Genomic DNA, 21,070 nt, shown 5'->3' on the forward strand with positions numbered 1-21,070 from the left:
CGATGGGTGGTCGTAAAATATATTTATTTGCTACTTGCAACTCTTTTGTGTTCGTCGCCCCCCCCGCTCGCACACCTCCCCGCCTCGCCCGCCCCGTTGCCGCTTCGCTTCCACCTCACTTTGCGAGCGCAACGGTTGCGGGTGCCGCCCGCAGAGCCCGCTGCGGGGCCGAGGCGATGCGGAGCGCGGGGACCGCGGGCAGCCGCCCCCCGCTGCCCCCCGACGGCTGCGGGCCGGGGGGGAACCGAGAGGCGCCGTCCGCGCTCCACGCCGTCCGCAAACGAAATCGGCCGCCACGGGCTCCGCTCGGCCCCGAACCCGCCGCCCTACTCCCGACGGGCGGCGGCGGCTCACTCGGCGGCGGACCGCGCCGTGCCCCGCACTTGTTGGAGGGAGCGCCCGGGCCGGCCCCGCTGCGCTTTCCTTGCGAGCGGTGCGAAACGCGCTTCGCAGCGGAGAGGCCGACGCCGCGATCCGCGCTGTGCGGTGCGCGACGGTGCGGGGGTAACAACGCGGGGTGAGCGCTGCGCGGGGTGAGCGCTCCGAGAACAAACACTTTTCCGACTCTTTTTATTTTTACAGCAGAGATCGGAGCATAAAACACAGCTTGGCCTCCTAATGAACAAGGCGCGTGTTATTTGTGCCTATTTACGGTTCGAGATTTCATCTGCGCTTTTGTATTGTATTTCTCGCTTCAAATAAACCGCTTCGAAGCCGTCTTCCCTTAATTAATTTAATGCATTTTCCCGGCGCAGCTGGCGGCGAGAGGTGCCCGTCACGTTGTCGTGTTTCCATCAATGCTGCGTGCAAAAGGGCCCGGAGCACGAACCGAGTCCTCTCTCGCCCTACGTCCGTTCTCCGTCCGCCCCGCGCAGCGCCCGGCACAGTTCGGGCAGAGTGGAACGCGGGGTTTAAACGGAGTCACCTCGAAGAGAACCTGTACTGCAACATCAAAGCGATCGGAGACGCCACAAAATTGGTGGAGTTACACCACCATCTGTCGTTAAGCCTCGGGACTACAAAAGTTCAGACGGATCGTAAATCTTAATGAGAGCCGGCAACTTTTCCCCCCTCTTCTCAGCTCTGCCCCGTGACAGCGCCGAGCTGGGGGCGGCCGCGCCGGGAGCCCCTCTCCACTGTGCCCGGCCTCCGCCGGGGGCTCCGGGCAGAGCTCTTCGGGGCCCTCGCACGTCCTCCTGCCCTCGGGAGGCTGCGTTCGGTTCAGGGCAGATGCGTACGCAGCAGTTCAAGTTGTAAGACATAAAACTTCTCTCCAGGCTTCCAGTCGTAGGATTCAGTTTGTTCCATGATGCGTATGTGTCCTACCACAGTGTCGGGTTCTGAAAAGTAATATATAGAAAACACACCTTGGAATAACACAAGGAAAAAAGCTGACGTCCCACTGCTATACTGAAATGCCTCTTAAAAGTGAATGATCTGTATGCAAACTCTTGGAGGAACCATGAAGTGCTTTGGCATCACCCAAAGCATGCAGCGACCACTGTGGCATGTGTGACTGTGAGAGCCGCCCCTGGGCTCCTGCTCTTTCTCAGTTCCTCAGCCTAAGGCTACAGAGTGCTCATTTGCCATCATTATGGAAAAACCAAGACAGAAGATGTGTTACCTTTAGGATTTCCTGGGTATTCAGTTTCAAAGATCAGCTGCTATTTGAAGCAGGCTAGGAAGAGACCTGCAGGCTTCCTGTATGGAACCCTACAAGGAAAACCATCACATTTATCGCTGAGGCATGAGACATTCAGTAAGTATTGATCCAAATGGGTTCCAGTGTGGAGTGCTTGATGACTAGAAGTCAACTTTCAGATTGTTTTTCTGCAGCTGGGGAAGCTCATGGCTTTTTGCCTGTCTATGCCAAACACTGTGCAAGTGCCCACTGCCCTCACCCAGCAATTGGTTTTCAGCACTTCCCCGTGCTGGGGCTGTTCATAGGGGAAGATAGCAGCTTCAGGCACCCTAAACCAGTCCTTTCTCAGCCCAGTGCCTCATCACAGGGAAACTCCAGTTCAATCCATCCTTCCAGGAACACCACCTCTCCAAGTTTCTTGAGCACCTCCTGGGACAGCGACTCCGCCACCTTCCTGGGCATCTCATTCCAGTGCCTCACCACTACTCTTTCTGAGAAGAAATGTTTCCTAATACCCAACCTGAAGCTTCCTTGGTGCAACTTGAGATCACTACCTCTCATCCAGAATGTGTGCTGCATTCAAAAGTGCTGCCCAAAAAATGACTGTTCTAGTTTCTCTCCCTATTTGTGTAGCCAGGCTTGGAGAAACACACCACACTGACCTTCAGGACAAAGTCCTAGTCCCTAACGTTTAGCTGTGTATGTGAAAGTCTTGTTCAGTCACAGCCGAGGAAAGAACTGAGTTTTCCTACTCATCAGCTGGGGAGCAGTGTCACAAACACACACAAAAACATGGTTTTGCCTGAGTCCCACAGGCTTTTTTTCACTTTCTCATGTGAAGAGGTAACATTGGTGAGGTGGCCCTGTGACCCCTTCGGCTCCTAAAATATTACTTCTAATCAAAATAACAACTGATGCAGTAGGGCTGATAACCTGACTTATTTCCTGAGCCAAATCAGCCCCCTAAAGCTACGCATCCTCTGCAGAGTTGTGCATTAGGTTGTAACTAGATGAAGTACTCACCAGTCCTTATAGCCCGGCTGACCACAGCCTTCCCTTCTCCACTCCCTGAGCAGTAATTAAAGTATTGTAATCTAACATAATGGTTATGTTAGATTATGGATTACTGCCCCAGCCATCTCTAGCTCTTTTTTAGCAAAGTGACACTGCATCCCTGTGCTGAGACAACTGGTGCTGGGAGATGGCTGATGGCTCAGGCACAAGGTGAGTCTAGAAACCAATTAAGATAGCACTGTTATCTATTTATTGTATTAAATAGATATGTGTCAGCTACTGCAAGGTAATACAAAACTAGAAGATATTGTAATTTTAAAGTACAGGTGAAAACAACTGCTTCCCTTATGAAACAGCTCAGCAAAAGCCATGCAGAAATGTCTCTGTCATGGGCTACATTGAAGTGGAAGTGCCACCGCCAGATGAGCTGCTTCACTCACAACAAGTGAGGTGTGTGGTTGTAGAAGGAGGAGCGAGTGGGCTTCTTGCCCTCAGGCAGTACAAGGCCTCTCACACTTGTCCCACACCCATGCATGGTGAGTTACTGTCACGGGGCAGAAATCCCTCTGCCAGAACCTGATGCCTGTGGGGAGAACACACGTGGTTCAGCTTCACAGAAGAAAACAGGACTGATTTTGTTTGCTTCCAACCTCCTAACATGGTTTTCAGTACTTGTATTAAACTGTGATTTCACGATACCAAAAGAGCACAGCGTTTCTAGTTCTTTAATAAAAATTTAAGTAAAAAATTCTTACATCTAGGGGAAAAATGTTTATTAACCAGACAGCAATTACAGCTCTATCAAGAAACTGCTTTACTTTGGTACCACAGGCACAAGGACCACATTACAGATGCAAAATTGCATTCAGCTTCATGGCATTTACACATCTGTAACAACATTCCTGGCGTGCTGGAAATTTTGTCAGCGTTTGGGGTTAGGGGACAGAACTGTCTTTTTAGAAACCATTTCTATGTCATACACACAAATTAACATGTATTAAGTAGACGTCTTTCCACCCACAAGCACTTGTGTAGAATTCATGGGTTTGCGAAGTAAATTGAAAACAGACCGTGGATGTTAACAATATGGTTAGATACGGGAGTTCCATGCCAATTGAACAGTGAATAAACAAACCCCCTTTTTAGGTTTATTTAAGAGAACTGTGCGGACTCAACCTCAGAATACGCATTTTAAGGCAATAGAGGTAATTCCTTGTAGATGTGAATTGCAGAGTGCTGTGATACAGAGGCAGCAAAATAGCTTGTTTTCCAAATTTGCACAAAACTATAATCAGATACACAAAACACTGCCTTTTTCCCTCGGCATTCTACTTGCCACTTTCCTTAAACAGCAAAACATGCTTTTTATTGCTCCAGCTGCACAGCCTGTAGAGGTAGGAGGAGAATCAGAGAAACGTGGAATCAAGCACAGTCAATGCAATTGGATATCAGAGTGCTGCACTTCAGTCTGTCAGTTATTTTACTCATTGTATAAGAAGGAGAGCAGGAGAAATGGAGAAGTGACTGAAAAAAAAAACAATCAGTGCTTTTAAGAAAAAGAAGATTTGAGAAGAAATGAAGTATTACTGTAGCCTGGACACTTGTATCAAGGTTTGACAATGTTACACTCAGTCATTAAAAAAGAAGCTGTTAAAAGGAAGATCTTATATTTACATTGCCTTTTCCCTGATATTAGACATAATTTATTTTCACGTTTCCCAAATGCTTTCAGTAATTCACAGGCACCCTTGCAGCTGAACACACTCACTCCTATGTTCCACATTCCCAAAGATGAGTCTCTGACTGAAGCCTGATCTGACATTTGGAAAGCGTGTCCCAGGGTCTGCTGCTATACGCATCTCCTTACCTCAGCCTTACTGCCCCACAATTTCATGTGCATTCTCCAAAGAGTTTTGTTCCTGAAGCTCGGTAGTAAGAATCTTAGTCATGGACATCTTCTCATCAAAGCAATGATTCGTCCAGCCCTGAGTGTCCTCTGTGTGCCAGACATTCAAAAGAAGTCACCTGTTCAGGAACTGAAGTAAATGACCAGTACGTGTTAGAGAAGTAAACATCTTCTAAAGACATCAGGTTATTGAAAATCATCTTGGAAATGATCTTGAATCCTGGAAATGTGGCCTTGAAGAGTACTTAAATCAATGCTGACTTCCTAAAAATCTCTTTGTTTTATAGGCAACACACACATAAATTCTGGTATTTTCCTTTGTTGAGAATCTAACACTGCAGCACCATGTTGTGCTTGGATGTACCAAGTCCCCTTTAGTTCAGATCTATATAAATCTGTGCTAAAGAAGGTAAAAAAGCCATTTTGAAGAGTTACCTGTGTTGTCCCTATGTCTGCACACTTCTTACTATTATTTATTGTATTTACTAAAAGGTAAATTGGTGTAACTTTCTGTAATAAGAATTTGAGATGGATTATTGTATGAGATGATCCATTTGTTTATCCCTGGATTTTAACAGGATCTGCCCTAGGCCTAGCATAACCATTTTATGGTTAACCAGCTTACCTGATGCAAGTATTACCTAAAATCTGCATAAGATTGCTGGGCTCATCGTGACTCTGATAAGCTGACCAAAAAGTATATGGAGACAAAGTAAAAACAGATACTTAATAAATGAGAACAGTAAGTCAACAAGATACCTTTTGTGTTCTTTACACTGATATAAAATTAAATTCATACTTAGTTTTCATCTGTGTATCACAGACCATTTACAGTATGAGGTATAGAAACTGGGTGATAGTTTGGCACTTCGAAACGTAAGTTTCGAAACAAGGATTTTCTTGTCCTTGTTTTGAATTAAGCGTTGGCTCCTTTTTGGGTAGACAAGTCTGAAAGGACTTCAAATATTGTGGAGAAATACTTGTTAACCACCAAACTCATCCTGCGTTGTCCACTGCTGCTATGTCCCTCTATCCACACTGGTACCAACAGATGTGTGAAAAATTACACAATGAAACTTGAGCAGGGAATTAACCCAGAAACACTCAGTTTGTACAGAATTCAGGTACTGAGAGTAAAGTAAAAGATCAAAAATCTATATTTCAGCGTCAGGAGCCTGAACACTAAAGAACAAAAATTGATACCATTCTTTTAAAAGATGGGTTTGTCTTAGTTGGCCCAAAAACTGATGGGAATGCATACAAGTGATTGGGCAATTGAAATGAATGTCCTAACCTGTGTAGGAAAAAGGCAGAGAGAAAGAAAAGTAAAGAGAGAGGCAACAGAACAACTGAATTTTCGCCACCTCCTAAGATACTTGTTTTATGAATGACGTGGTCTCTCCAGATGTCTTAAATTCTTAGAAGAGACAGGAGATTCACATATATCCATTGAATCCCCTTAGTGTCTTTCAGTTGAATATAAGGAATAGGATAAACTAGCCCTCTAAATTAAAGGTTTATTTTGGATATGAATACCCCACTGAATAGAAGAACCGCACCATCTGTTTTGAAGTTACACCATTTTGCAAACAGAATATCAGACTCCGACATTCAGCAGTACCTTAAGTACCTATCTGTAATGATGGATGAAGAAAAACTGGGTTCAACCCAAACTTGATAAAATGGAGATTTAATATTTGTCATTTCCAAGACCAAAACAAAACAAAACAAAACAAAAAACAAACAAAAAACAAACAGCAATTGAATTTGAAGGGAGAATTACTTTTGTAAGTTACAGAGAATTACATCCAGCATAAGATGGAATTAGGTGACAATGGCACATAAGGAAAAGCTGATATTGCCAAATTAAAGAATTAAAAAATAAAACAATTAGTCGCTTGTAACACACAGTGATTATTGATGAATGTTATAGCAACAAATGGGACGATAAACTGCAGTTAGAAAAAATAGAGATTCTCAAAAAATAGGTGTAGGCAATTGATATTCAAGAGTCTTGAAAGTGTGAGATGCAGTTCTTCCTTTACCATTAATATAGATTTCCAATAAATCTGGGAAAAGAAAGCAAGTTCCAAAAAGAATGGAAGAATGCAAATGCCTTAACTGTGTTTCTAAGTGGTAAACAAGACAGTGTGGGTAGGCTTGTCAATCTGATATCAGTCCCAAACAATGAATGAAATACAGGCTGAAATGATACATGGGAAAAAGGAATGGAAAATTCATATGCACGGGATATTTGTGCAGGGAGGGGCTGAGGGGGAGACAAAGGGCCTGTGCTGGAAATAAAACCAGCTTTTCTAAAAACCCACAGGGATCGTGACAGACAATCAACTGAACAAAATCCCTGCTCGGTTCTCAGTGCGGTGCTGCAATCAGAAGAAATGTATCTCCACTGTTGGAGAGAGGTGATTAAAACTTGGGAAAGCTTAATGGCAGAGTAACTGGAATTCAAACAAAATTTAATGCGAGTGTCACAATACCCACAAAACAATATATTTTGATACTAATAGAGGGGTCTTCACTGTTGAAGACAAAGTATAACAGATTCCAAAGGATGGCATCTGCAATGAGACAAATTCAGACTGCAGTGTTGTGGAACATTTTTAACAGTAAGACTGTTCTGGAATAATTTCTTACATGCTGTCATGGGTTCCCCGTCACAATCAATTTTTAAAGCAAGTGTGAATATTTTCCTGTGCATACACTACCATTAAAATAAAAATTAACTCAGGAAAAATTCATAGTATGTGCTGTGTGTGAGTCAAGGCTCCACAATCTCAATAGCCAGGTAGCTTGGAGGTTAGAATTGGCATTGCCATGTATTTAACACCCCATGAAGATGAGTGGGACCATCCATACTACTCCTTATACGTGCAATTCCAGGCAGTTCAAAAATTAATGGATGCATTGGACTGCATAGGGGAAGATGTATTAATAAAGGGAAGGGGAATATCACTAAAGGAAATATAATTAGTAATAATTAGTTTCAGTCACAGTTAACACCAGCAAGTTGAGGACTCTGTTGTACCATGCACCATGAAAAATCTTCTTCAGTGAGTTCACAATAGATCTTGCAGCCCAGATAGAAGACAAATGGTAATTTGTAGCCAGGGAACAAACAGACATAGCTGTTGAGAGTACACATCCTCATACTCTGAAGCACTGTTCCACTGACTCACCTGGCCTGCACCACTTCATTACAGCACAGACAAATTCTGGGATCAAAGCTTAGATGGTGTCTGTTTTGTAAATATCCTTTATTTTTCATCAGTGTGCTGAAGCAAGTGTGAAAATACGAGTATGAAAGAACTGACAGTACTTTGTCAGGTATTTTGTATTTTGTTTTGTTAGACAATACTCTAAGATGAAAATTTAATTCACAAAGTATCTGTGTCACTAATTGAAATCTGTTGTTTTCTTACTTGATTTCTCGGTAGCATCACACAGAAGAAAATCTTACAATGAATAAAGAATCTAGCCTTTCTTGTGCATTAGGGATCTTCCCCACAAGCTAAAACTGAGTATTAAAGAAATGTACGTCTCTTCTTTTTCCTATTCCTCTTTGATCATTTGTTGAGTGGATACTTGAGTACTCAATGCAAAAATCTCAGAACAAACCTGAGCAATCTCTGCGCTCGCTGTTCTCTTAATTGCTTATCACCACCTTGTCCAAAGCACACACCGTAAGGCATAGCTGCATGGGCTGTGATGTAATTAGATCTTGTTAGCTAAGCAAGACCAGACCTCAAACTTAAGCAAAATAAATTTGGATAAAATCCCTGCCCCTTGACCCAGCTGTTTTGCAGTCTTTGAGCTCTAAAGAAATTTGGAATCTGGTCACAGACGCCAATGCAGAAATTCCCCTGGCTGAAGGGAACTGTCAAATAGTGTACAACCAGAGGAGCTGGTTCCCACTGCTTTCTGTCTTATCCCAAAAAGCGTGTTAAGCAAAAGAAAGGTTGGGAAATTCAGAGGGAAGATGAACTGTGTCTTTATTATGATGATTTCTGGCCGGCATATGGTCCCTTAGGGACCAAAGCCAGCTTCATAAATTAGAACCATATAGAGTTCACAAACTTATTTTATGTTCTAACTTCAGCTAAGGAGCAAAGCAAGACAGGACAGGGCAGGCTGAGAAAGAAGAAGCTGTAACTCGTTCTGACAGACCTTCCAACAATTCCTCTGAGCACATTTTAGCAATGGGGCAAATATGTCCTTGTGCTTTGTGCAAAGCCAACATTATTTATCCAAATATGTACAATAATAAATGTAAACTCTATGCATTGTATATATATATATATATTAAAAAAGGATTATAAAATAGAAGTAGTGAAGAAGTCCATACCGTATGTGCAATGTTTCTAATAAGTGTAATTAGCCTGTTCCCTTCTATCCATTGAAGCTTTCTCTCTCTTCTCATTACTTAACGCTTTTGACTAGCAGTTTGTTATTTGAGAAGAGCTGGAGGGGCGGTGAGTCAGAGAAATCTCAAGACCGTCTAAAGTCTTCTTGCTTTAAAAACAAATACGCCTACTTATTCTGTGGAATCTTCAGTTCTATGTAGGACTTGTTTAAATAGCATCTTTGTCTAAAGGTGTTTCTCTTTCAACCAAGGTTTAGAGCTTCTTTGGTTTTATTTTGTAACAAACCTGTAAATTTTACAGTTACTTTTCAGTTACCACTCATCATATGACACATTTCTTTGGATATGAGGTGAGAAAGGATGCTCTAACCAGTAACAGTGGGATTTAGGAAGCCTGATACTAATATTATGGTACTGGTATTATGTAGCCTACTTTGAAAAAAAATAGAAAGATTTAATTGAAATTTTTAGCATTATAGAGATAGTTTAAAAATCTTTGCATATGCTCTCAATAATGCAAGAAAAACATCAGTGACGGGGTAATGTAAAACAAAGGGATAACAAATCACACAACAAAGTTTTAAACTGCGGTATTCTATAACAACAACAACAAAGATAGAAAGCAGCTTTATTTTAAAAGCTTCTATGCTTTGAGCAATTACAGCTGGCATGGTTGTATCTGTTGTAAGATGGAAGATCACCGCGTATTCACCTCTGTTGGATTCGGAAATAATCTTATCATGTATCAGCTGAGAATTACACAGTTCTCAGAGGACTGTATTTTGAAAGTCTTCTTCCAATTATGGAAACTTAAAGCATTGACCATTGTCCCAGGTGGATCAGCAGAACCTACATTTGAAAACATGACCATGACTGGAGGAATGGTCAATCCAAAGGCTGGTCACCACCACCACCAAATACTTGCATCTCTTGCAAATAGTGCGTAGATTAGTTTGGCAGAATACATTTAACATAACTAAAAATCTAAGAAGCAACATTTCAGCCTGTAATTAGAGACTGAACTCTCTTCAGGGAAGCAGTGCTTTTCAAAAGAATTGGGGATCAGAGTTCATAGTCATCTGTGTATAATTTCCCAATGTGACACAGTGCACAAAATGTCCAATATGAGCTTAATAAATAAGCATCGGTGGAATAATGAATGAAGATAGGTGTCGAGAGTTATTGCAGTGTTGTTGTATTTAGCACTGATGAAATCATTATTGGAATATTTTGTCCAGTCCTGGGGTTCATGGTTCAGAAACATTGTTGAAGAAGTGCAGAGAAGAGTCACAAACATGACTTAGGGACTGTTAATCATGCCTCAGAGTAAAAGATTCAAAGAGTTTGATCTGTTTAGTTTATCAGTTCAGAATAGTAAAGATTGATTTGGACCTAACCTCTAAGATGTTACCATGGGGAATTATACAGGTTCGGTTATGGACTAATAAATCTAGTGATTATATGAAATTAGTGATAATATGGTGATATAGTGGGAAAACCTGGATAAATTCATGCTAGAAATGGGAACACATACTTTCTGCCCACAGAAGTGGGCTACTTTCTAATGTCCTCAGCAGCAATTGCAACATGCTTTTCTAATAGAATGTAGCTCAGTCAAGAATCAAGGTAGACAACTCTAACAACCTGCTCCATACCAGAAGACAAACCTTATGATTGCAGTGGTACTTCAGGTTCTATACTCTGCAAAGCTACCAATAGACAGCGTTGGAATACTGAGCTTTCTATGATGGCTTTGCAGCCGTCAAAACAGAGGACTCCAAATGCATTAGTACAAAACCAGCAATCCTGATGGACCAAAAGAGTCCTTAGTGATAGCTTGTCTTTCTTGGAAGAAGATTTCTAGGAAACAAAATAGGAAAGCAAGTAACAAAATTCTAGAGAAACCATGGGTATGTTGTTGGTGAGAGTAGTTTTACCAATATAAAAGACTGGTAAGTGTATACTAGTGTGTAAGGTATTAATAAGCATGTGAGTGAAACTTGGCGATTTTGTATTGCTTTCCAGCAAAAAATCTTAGAGTGTTTTACAAAAAAGTAATGAGCAGAATCATTCAGAAATCCTAGTGAGTGTTATTATTGAAGCTTGAGGAAACTGGGCTTGTTTAGCTTGGAGAAGGCTTCGGGGAGACCTCATTGTGGCCTTCCAGTACTTGAAAGGAGAACAGGAGGGGGAGCGGCTGTTTATGAGGGTGGATAGTGATAGAACAAGGGGGAATGGTTGTAAATTGAGACAGCAGAGGTTTAGGTTAGATATTAGGAGCAAATTTTTCACACAGAGGGTGGTGATGCACTGGAACAGGTTGCCCAAGGAGGTTGTGGATGCCCCATCCCTGGAAGCATTCAAGGACAGGCTGGATGTGGATCTGGGCAGCCTGGTCTGCTGGTTGGTGACTCTGCACATAGCAGGGGGTTGAAACTCAGTGATCACTGTGGTCCTTTTCAACCCAGGCCATTCTGTGATTCTATGATTATTTGCATTAAGCTGAAAACAAACTGAGAGACAGAAGGTGTCGAGACTCACAGAGGAATTCTATGACTTGTTTGGGATTGGAACAAAAGCCTTCTGAGAGCTGTTCCTGTGCTTTAATCAATTCTTATTTTTATTTTGTTTAACTAAGCACCCTGTAAAAATCCTGGCAAGTGACAATCTTGTTCTGTTGTCAGTATTGATCCAGCCCTGTGTCCACTGCCAAAAGACACTCTGATGCTGAAAGCATAGTCCCTCTGCAATGACAGTATAGAAAGTAAAGTCCTGAGCACTTACTCTGTGACTTATTCTCTATGGCACTTGTATAAGAAAGAGGTGATATTGATTTTAATGTCTTTTCAAAATTCCAACTTGGGTAATTAGTTTATTCTTACCTAAACTCCTTGAATTTCTGTATGGATAATTCTCATTTGCCTCCCTGCAGAAAACGACCTCCACAATTGCACCAGCACAGTTTGCAGTACTAACCAAAAGAAGCTGTAGAATAATATAGCATGTCTGCCACTTTATGCAATGTTTGTAAGGGTTCTTCAGTAAAACCAGTTAGGGGTGCACCACAGATTTCAAAACAGTATAATGAATGCTATAAGAAATGAAGTTTCAGTGCAGAACTATCCGGTGGCCCAAAGCTAAGACTATTTTATTTTTAAGCTTTGTTTTTAGAAAGTTTAGGAATTACCTTCATGATAGCAAATGTCCGTTCTTATGGGTATGTTCTTGAATGGAAGACATGATGAAGTTTAAGGAAAAATAGAGAAAATGATGTATATTAGGCAAAAATCAGCTTACTGGAATTAAAGCAAGGAAAAAAAATAAAAATGGACTAATGAGAAAAAAAAAACCCAACTCCCATCTGTTACTAGCATTGAACAAAATCAACATAAAATGAACTAACATTATTTTGGTCTTTGATCTCTTGGATGCTTTATGACAGAGGTCATAAATCATGTAATTATTATCTGATATCAAGACAGCCTGAATTAACCTCTTACATTCCTAAGGCAATGAGAGCCCCCATTGCAAGTCAAAGTCTGCTTATGTGGAATAAGTAATGTAACTGAGGGAAACATAACCCTTTTAGTCTAGCCTAGACTTTTAAAAACTTAGTGGGAAGAAGATGGAAACTATCACAATGAAAGTCATCGGATCACAGACTTGTTCATTTTGTTTCTGAAAGCTGTCCCTCTGATTTGTAAATCACGTTGTCATTTGGGTTCTGGCTTCTTTTAATTGTAGGCTTCCTCTTTCCTTCTGCTCCTCTTCATCACGAGAGGTCAGTCCAAGTTGCATCTAAGTTCTGGCTGCTGAGATTCAGGAAAATTTAAAAGGTCTTTAATTTTGACATTTCGTTCCTGCCACTGATATGAAACAGCCTACATTTGACGAGCTTCAGAAAACATAGCTGAGAATAGTACACACTTGTTGGTTTGGGGTGTTTTTTTTTTCCAACTGACAGTATTGAATGAGACTCGGTTTTGTTTTTTTCCTCCTCGAATAGAAAATTTCCAGGAATACCAGCACTTCTTTTTTTATCATTTTAAAAATTTTTTACTGTAAATTGGCCAGCAGGAATGATGGGCATATTATGATTAAAACACCTTATTTTTATGTATACAGCAGGCAATCATTTGCAGTAGGCACCACACATATATATTGTGAAAAACAGGCACACAATAGAAGTTCTTTCACAAAAGAAATGTACTTTTCCAAAAGAGAGAAATATCTGAAATATCTTATAACAAAAGTACAGCAGCTGGACTAATAACATCAGAACCAGGTCACACAGAACCATGACCAATAATTCAGCATTTCGAGTACCTGGACAAGAAAAGAAGACAATACATAAGCTTCATAATGAAAAACATAACAGGATAAACAGAGAAGTATCTTTTACTAGCAGCACTTGGAGCTGAAAGGCAGCTGAAAGGGAGATGGGCCGCCAAGTTATGTGCAAATCTTCACAGGAAGGCCACTGGATTAGGTAGCCCATAAAACGATGTGCTTGAGAGCAGTTATGTATGGTTTCAACTCAGCCAGGATTTCTGGTCCTGTTTTCAGACAGCTCTGGCACTGGATTCCCCACCACTGAAATGAGAAGCTAACAAGAACAAATTTGAGTGTCTGATCAGTTTTTTAGTAGCATGCTGTTTTCACCATGATCGGTGACTTGCTGAAAGATTTAACCATTGCTGAGATCAGATGTGGCCACCCACGTCTTTGCTTCACCGCAGCCTAAAACACTTGCTTTTTATTATACCTTAACTATGCATCTTTATTATTTCTCTGCTCTTTTTAATTCTGGACTTACAATAATAAAGGTGACTAAGCAAATTTCTGAGTGCTTAGCCAGAATTATATGCAGTATTAGATACTGCCATCATGAAACGATTGGCTCCATGGCCTTGTGTCCAGCCAGGTGCTAGAAACTAGGCCGAAGCCAACATGTAAGCAGTGCAGGGTGAGTTCCCACACCAAAGCCTTCAGCTAATATTTCAGTATAGGTGTAACCAGAATCTGAGGTGCTGTGGGGTCAGCACCGGACTGGAAAACCCTTTTCGGTGAATACTGTAATTGTCACAGCAATAGATCTTGGGAAGGCTTCTTTTTGCCCTTTTGTCCTGCATAGACATGCAAAAGACAGGAACAGACCCATTCAGTTGGCAAAGCATCCAGGCTGCAAGGCATTGTGTAAGGATAATACATCTGATTGCTTGCCTAGAGTGCGTGCAAACAAAGACTTGCGCAAGTGAGCAGACACAGCTCGGTATTTTGATAACAGAGATAACAAAAGGTTTGGAGATTTTCCATGCCATCGAAAGCTTTTTTTAACATTGAAAATAAAGATTTTGGCATGAAATTTGGAGTCTTCACTACTTTGTGACTCTATGTTCCTTCCTCCTAACAAAGTATAACTAAAGATAGGATATAGTATGGGATCAGGCATCAATCTCATACAGAGCTATTTCTGGATGAAGTTATATAAAGACAAACCATTCAGGTTATGCTATATCATATAGGTTATTATTACCATTACTTAAAGGGACACACAGAAATACTGAAATTCTTTAGCAGGAATGAGAGATTTCAGAACAATCCCACCAGCATCACTGTCTAGACAAGACTTAGTACCTTTGAGCTAAGTCCACATTCAGTGTATCAGTATAAATTAGGGTGAAATCCTCTAAAATCAGGGGAGAGATCCTTAGGATATGCTATAAATGCAGGAAAATCTAATGTAGGAGAAGGGTCATGAGAGAATGTAGTAACAGCCATTTTGTCATACCTATTACATGTTCTAATCAGGCTAACGTTTATTAGCATACTTATAAGTTCTCCCATATCTTCGAAGGAGCATATAAAAGTTCTTAATTTTGCTATGCAGTCTATGATAGGAAAAAAAAAGAAACAACAACTGTGTAGGCTTTCTGTATTCAAGACTGCGTAGTGGTAGATCTCAGTGTGGAGTGTGATGCACAAGAAGGGCATGGATTTATGCCAGATTTACATTCTCTTGAAATTGGGGTTGACCCGACTGTCAAGTCAAAATAACTTATTCTTTATGTAAGTCACATTTGGGATAGCTGTAAGTGAAAATGAGAACTGAGAGCAGCATTGCTTTCATTGCAATACGTTTTAGACTAATGATATCTGTCTTCTCAGTGAACAGTATTTTTGTAAGCGAAGTTGCAAATATGCAGGAATTTTAGATCACTGCATACTCCTTTAAAGAAGATAAACCCAGGGCAGGGAGCGTCTCATGATTAGAAGTGATTTTCTGAAAGCACAGTGTAAAGTCTATAGAAATCAACAGGACTTCTTGGAATTTTAGTGAGGCTCTTGAAGAACTTGGGAAAATCACTCCTCCTGCACATCACTTCATTCATCTGCTCAGTGACTACAAGGTGCCTACACACTCCGTGGCAAGTGAGAGTCTGTCAGGTGACTCCCACGGCATTTTCCCTTTCATCTGGGAAACTCCTTTGTTAGCGATAAGCCTCTCCTTCCTGGCATCCGTGTACCAGCCGAGAGGAGGAACCTGTTTGTAAACCAGATGCTTTGACGTGGCTGGAACTTGGAAGGGAGGCAGAAGTACTTGGCAAACAAACTTGTAATAAGTGCACTTTGCTTGAAATGTTTATAATTTGTTCTTGAAAAATATGCTGAGAAGATGGGCACGAGACAAACTGCTTGACTTTGAAGTTCAGGTTTGAAGGTGAGGATTCTGAATTCCTTCCATGGAACATTTGGTAAAAAAAAAAAACACAACCTGGTGCTCTGTAAAGTAAAGAATCTGGCTGAGAAGAGGGAATAGGGAGTGTTAATAAGACCTGCTGTCACATCATCTGCAATTAATGACCAAGATTTGGAGAAAGACAGCTTCACTGTAAGCAGCAACAAGTTTGTGTGAAGTCTTCTCAATCTGCTAGCAGGTTTTCAACAACAGGTACATGGGTTTATCAATTATCTCTTCCAAATCATGTTGATACTCTCAGTTTAGCAGCACAGTAAAAAGAAAAAGAAAAACTAGGCAAATGCCTAGCACAAAAAGAGCCTAATTGACTGCTTGATGTTTACTTAAAATAACTCATACAGGAGTTACTTTGCTCAGCTGTGATACATGGTACCTATTCACGATACACAAAATGCCACCCCTGAGAAAACAGCAGCAATTAAGAGCTCCTCCTGAAAGCAGCCTGATCAGGGAGTTAAAAACAGGACCTCCAGGACCTCCGGTTCTCAAAATGTGAAACTTACCCAAAGATTTCTTCCCTGTGACATTTACATTGCACGACAGAAGGGAATTGTTCGTGGAAATGTTGAACAAGGATGGAGGGTAACTGGACTGATTTCAGAAATCAGGTTTGGGAGATTTATTGATATTTAGAATTTCACTGAATAAAAAGGGGGCAGTTTTATGCTTTACATTTTTACAGTCAAATACATTTATCTCTGTTTTGACTTTTCCTTGTGTCCAGTGTGAACCTCACCTGGCACAGCTTTGTGATGCTCCTGCACATCCTTGTCATCACTTAGCATAAACAGAGCCCGGCATCTCCCTCTGCTTTCCTTCCTCAAGAGGTTGTAGAGATCAATGAGTTCCCTTCTTGGTCTCCTCTTCTCCACACTGGATATCCCAAGTGTCCTCAGCCTCTCCTCACAGCACATGCCTTCCAGCCCTGTCACCAGGATTGTGTAAGATCAGTCTTTGGGGGATGCTGTGGAGATTTGGTGGCTGGTGGAAGGCAGGAATCCCGTAGAGAAAAGGTGGTCTGGATGAGGCTGGTTGGGTGAGCAAAACAGTGAGGGAGATGGGGCTGGCAGAACCTGGGAGAATTCAAGGTGGAAAACAGGATTGTGGCAGGTTAGATGGAAACTGGAATAGAGTTTCAGAGAGGGGAAATCAGCAGTATATGTTCTTGTACCCAGCATTGGTCCACATGGCTCAGGAAAGCCCACCAAAAAGACATAAGGCAGAACTGAAGTAGCTTTGGAACTGTTGCCTCAGAGTCAGTGTGAAAAGACAGGTAAGGTGGAAAGAGCTACATTAACAGTCACCTGGGGATTCATGGCTGCACAAAAAAGCAGTCATAATCTTACAGAATTTTGTCTGTGTTTAATTAAGCATGTGAGTAGTTTTGCTGATACCTAGTGGGAATGCACAACAGTAAAGACAAACACAAGGCAGAAACCTGAAATAAGAAGTGTGCATAGGACAGGGAATAAGTAATACAGAATGGGAAAGGCTGAGGGGGGAAAAAAATGAGAAAAGTACAATTATTATTACTATTATTAACAGAGAGAAACAAATTAGAAGCCAAAACATTTTATTGATTATTTTCTGTTGACGGTTTAGATATATGAAAACACAGCAAATATTGATACTGCTTTTAAAACCTCAACCTAGAATACATTAAAGAAAGTACATTCAGCTTCCTCGGATTAGCAAGCAGGCAAGATTTGCATTTAAAATAAGAGTCCAGATCGTGCGCCCTCTCAGACAGGGTTAAACCAGACCAGAAAAAATTGCAGGGTCAGGGCCAAGGCAGCTGCCTGCACGCCTGTTATGTCTGTCTTTGTTTGTTTTGTCTTTTCGGACTTGTAAGCTGTGAGGCTCGGAGAGCTCCGTGGGGCCCTCCCGCCGGCCCTGCCTCAGTGGCACCGGGCAAGGCTTTGTTTGCCCAGCAGTCAGCACGGCGGAGCCCGCGCCCGACTGGGCCCTTCAGGTACACACACGTACTGCACGCTGCCTGCCACCAGCAGCCACCTGCACAGGGCCGTGTCTCTGCAAGTCCTCCTGTATTGCAACTGCACGGACGTGGCTCAGACGGAGTTTCGTGTTCGGACACTGTAACGATCAGTGAAGGCAGTGTTTTATAGGTAGAAGGAAAGGCGGTTTAAAAGCCTTCTCTAAAAGCGTGTCTGCTTGTTTTCATACTTCATGTGGCACAAACACTGCGGGCGCGCAATGGGGGAAGAGCGGCGCTTTGGCGCCCCCTCGTGGCTCTTGGCGGAGCAGGGCGGGCGGGGCCGGGCTGTAGTGACTCCGCGCCGTGGCGAGGCGGCGGAGCGAGGATGAGCTGTTGGCAGGACGGGGCCGTGCGGAGGAAGAGTCCAGGATTCAAGAGTGCTTAAGAGGAAAATGCTTTTGGTGTAGAGCTACATATAACGCTCTGAGGAGCTGCCTTTGAGGAGATGCGCTGTCTGACTTAGTTGGGTTTCAGCTGCAGCCGGCGGGCATGTTGGGTCGGCGTGCAGCCCGCTCTCCATCCACACACAGGTGATCCAGAACCAGCAGTCACAGTTTCAGGGCTGTATACGATTCCTGGAATGCAGCGCACTGAAGCCTGCTTTGTCTTTTTCCCTCCACTTCCAAAACACGTCCTCTCATTTTTTGTACTCTGCGTATTCTCAGGGTGCATTCCTCTGAGTCGTTGGGTGCTGCGTTTCTCTTAGTGCTTCTAAATGTTTCTAAAATGTTATTACAGCGGAGAATCCAGAAAAACAAAACAATACCAGGGTAAACTCTGACTTCTGGAGTTGGAGGAGTCTCCGTATGAATCAGGTGAGTGCTGCCTTGCAGGAGTTTCAACAGGAAGCCTTCAGCCAAGGAGAACGCTATAAGTGGTGCCATTGGGACTTTCCATTCCTAGGAAATCTGCTGTTGCAATAAAAACTATCTGAGTAAAGTCCAGACGTAGTGCTTGCTGGGGAAGGAAGAGCGACCACTAATTCTATTAAGTCTCTGTGCAAAGAATAGCAAAAGCTTCTCATAGTGCAGCTGTATACCTGTTTGGATAGATCTCTTGTCCTTCATGGCAATCGGTGTCAAGGAATGGGATCAACCCCTTCTTCATGGTTTGGGTTTGCGAAAATCCTGTTGGCAGCTGGTGAAAGGGCTCAGGGGGCCCGATGTACTCTATTATAGAATCTATCCTTGGACCATCAGAGCCGAAATATGAAATCTGGGTTCCTGTAGCAGAAAACATATTTCAAGTGTTGTCTGGTGCAAAGATTTAGAATGCTAAGTATAACTCCAGGCTGCCTTGTTTTGGGAGCCTGATCTAAATTACAGAAAACTATCTGGAAGGCTGAATCCAGTAGCGCAGGGAAACACTTGCAGTGAGTTCAGTGGCAACTTTTTGTTTGTTTGTTTGGTACCCAGGAAGTTCTGGCTTCTTTGAAAACAATGGCAGAAATCTGTGCTTTCTGGAGTGCAAGAGTTCTTCTCTACCCACCGCATAAAACCGCCCAAATAGAATCACAAATACTTCAGCATTTCAGACTTACTTCTGTACATGAATTGACCAGGAATTCACAGGTGTTGTGCACGTTCCTGTGCGTTGCTTCAACATGCAGCTCACTTTGGTGACTGAAGAAAAAGCTTTTACTTGCCTCATCATAAGGTTAAAATTTGTATATCGTAGTCTTATATTGAAGGCAATACTGTTTCAGTCTATGCGTGCATCTTCCCATTTGTGAACAAAACTATTCAGTAATATGGATAGAAGAATGCATTAAAAGAGAAGAAATGTAGAAGAAATGCAAACACTGCAAGCTGAGGGAGAAAAGACACCAGTAACTTTTTTCTTTTTTTTTTTTTTTAGCCTAAGTGAAAAGGTTACTTTTCACCTAAGTGAAAAGTGAGGATCTGCAGCATTCTGGAATTCAGCGATGAACAATTTTGCATATCAGAACATCACCACGCTTCTTAGAGATGGCATTAGCTGACTCACTCGCTACTTTCAGCTGTAACTCCCTCATAGAGAAGGTATATTAGAAAAATCAATAGAGAAATCAATACATTTTATCCAAGATATCGGATGTGCCCCACATGCTTTCATTGCTAAATAGTATTTGATTCAAATAAAATATATCTTGCACCCTTTGTATTAAAGTGGGTGTTGACACGTGTTTCTCTTCTCTCCCTTCTCCATTCCCGGTTGAGTAGCATTTGCACTCTGGCACCAATTTGTGTGGAATTTCAATGTGTTTTGGAAACAAAATTGATTAGCATTTTCTTTCCTGAAGAACCATCTTAACATCATCCCTACAGTTATAGGAAATTAAGTTGAATAAAAATACTTTTTGGCTTTACTTCCCAAATAAAGAAATAATGCAGCATAATGAAGGGCTGTACAGGAGAGCTCTAGGAGTACTTCAGGAAAAGCAACAGTCAGTGAAGTGGAAAAATGAGGCAACGAAAACTGGATTTCACATTAAATTTTTCCATTGGATTTCATCTCTAGGTATCATGTTGATATTTATGTGCATGATCACGTGGGAGCCCTGCAGGGTAAACTGACAGTGCATCGCACACAGATTAGGCATGCGAATGACAAAAGTGGGAGTTAAGTGTGTAGAAAAAATATCCCTGAATCAACATTTACTTAACTCGCTGACAAACAGGAGCGCCAGGAAAGCATTTTAAGACTCACTACATTTTGCATGGAGACACACAGCTCTTAGTAAAGATGTTGGTAATGTCCTCAAACTTTCTCACAGCTGCATTATCCTTAATATAAGATTGATAAGCATTCTTTTGGCGAGTTAATTATTAAAGTAAATAGATGAAAAAAAAGAAATAAAATGCAGGGTCTGCATGGTTTCATGATGATAACAGGACACAGTGGTTCTTACCTATAGGTTTGAATCACACTTTGGAATCCATTCAGTGAACTTCCAGTGAGGTGGGAGTTTCAACTATTTTCAAAGCTCAACAGCCACCCAAGAAACTCACTGCAGTCTGCAGTGTTGGTAAACACTGCTGAAATACTGAAATGGCTGAGATTTAAAGGGCTGGGAACACTGACACAAAGTGAATCTGGGGGAAAGGAGAAGGTTATCCACACATGTACTTCACCTGTGCAGTATGGAACTTCTGAGGTTCTATATTCACTGTGAGCTACTACTCCGTCTTAACCAACCGAACTATTCACCTGAAAGATCTTTTTACTGCTTCATCATCACGGTGGCTAGAAGATACATCTCATTAAGTGCTGTCTTGAATCTCTGCGCTGTGTTTGTATTTGTGTTTCCAGTTAGAGCTCTGTGGACACCTTGTAGCTCCTTGCTTAATTTGTAAAATTAAAGATGAGGAAGTCATGGAGTTCAGAGATAA

The sequence above is a fragment of the Excalfactoria chinensis genome, chromosome 1, assembly GCF_039878825.1.
Source record: "Excalfactoria chinensis isolate bCotChi1 chromosome 1, bCotChi1.hap2, whole genome shotgun sequence".
Lineage (NCBI taxonomy): Eukaryota > Metazoa > Chordata > Aves > Galliformes > Phasianidae > Excalfactoria > Excalfactoria chinensis.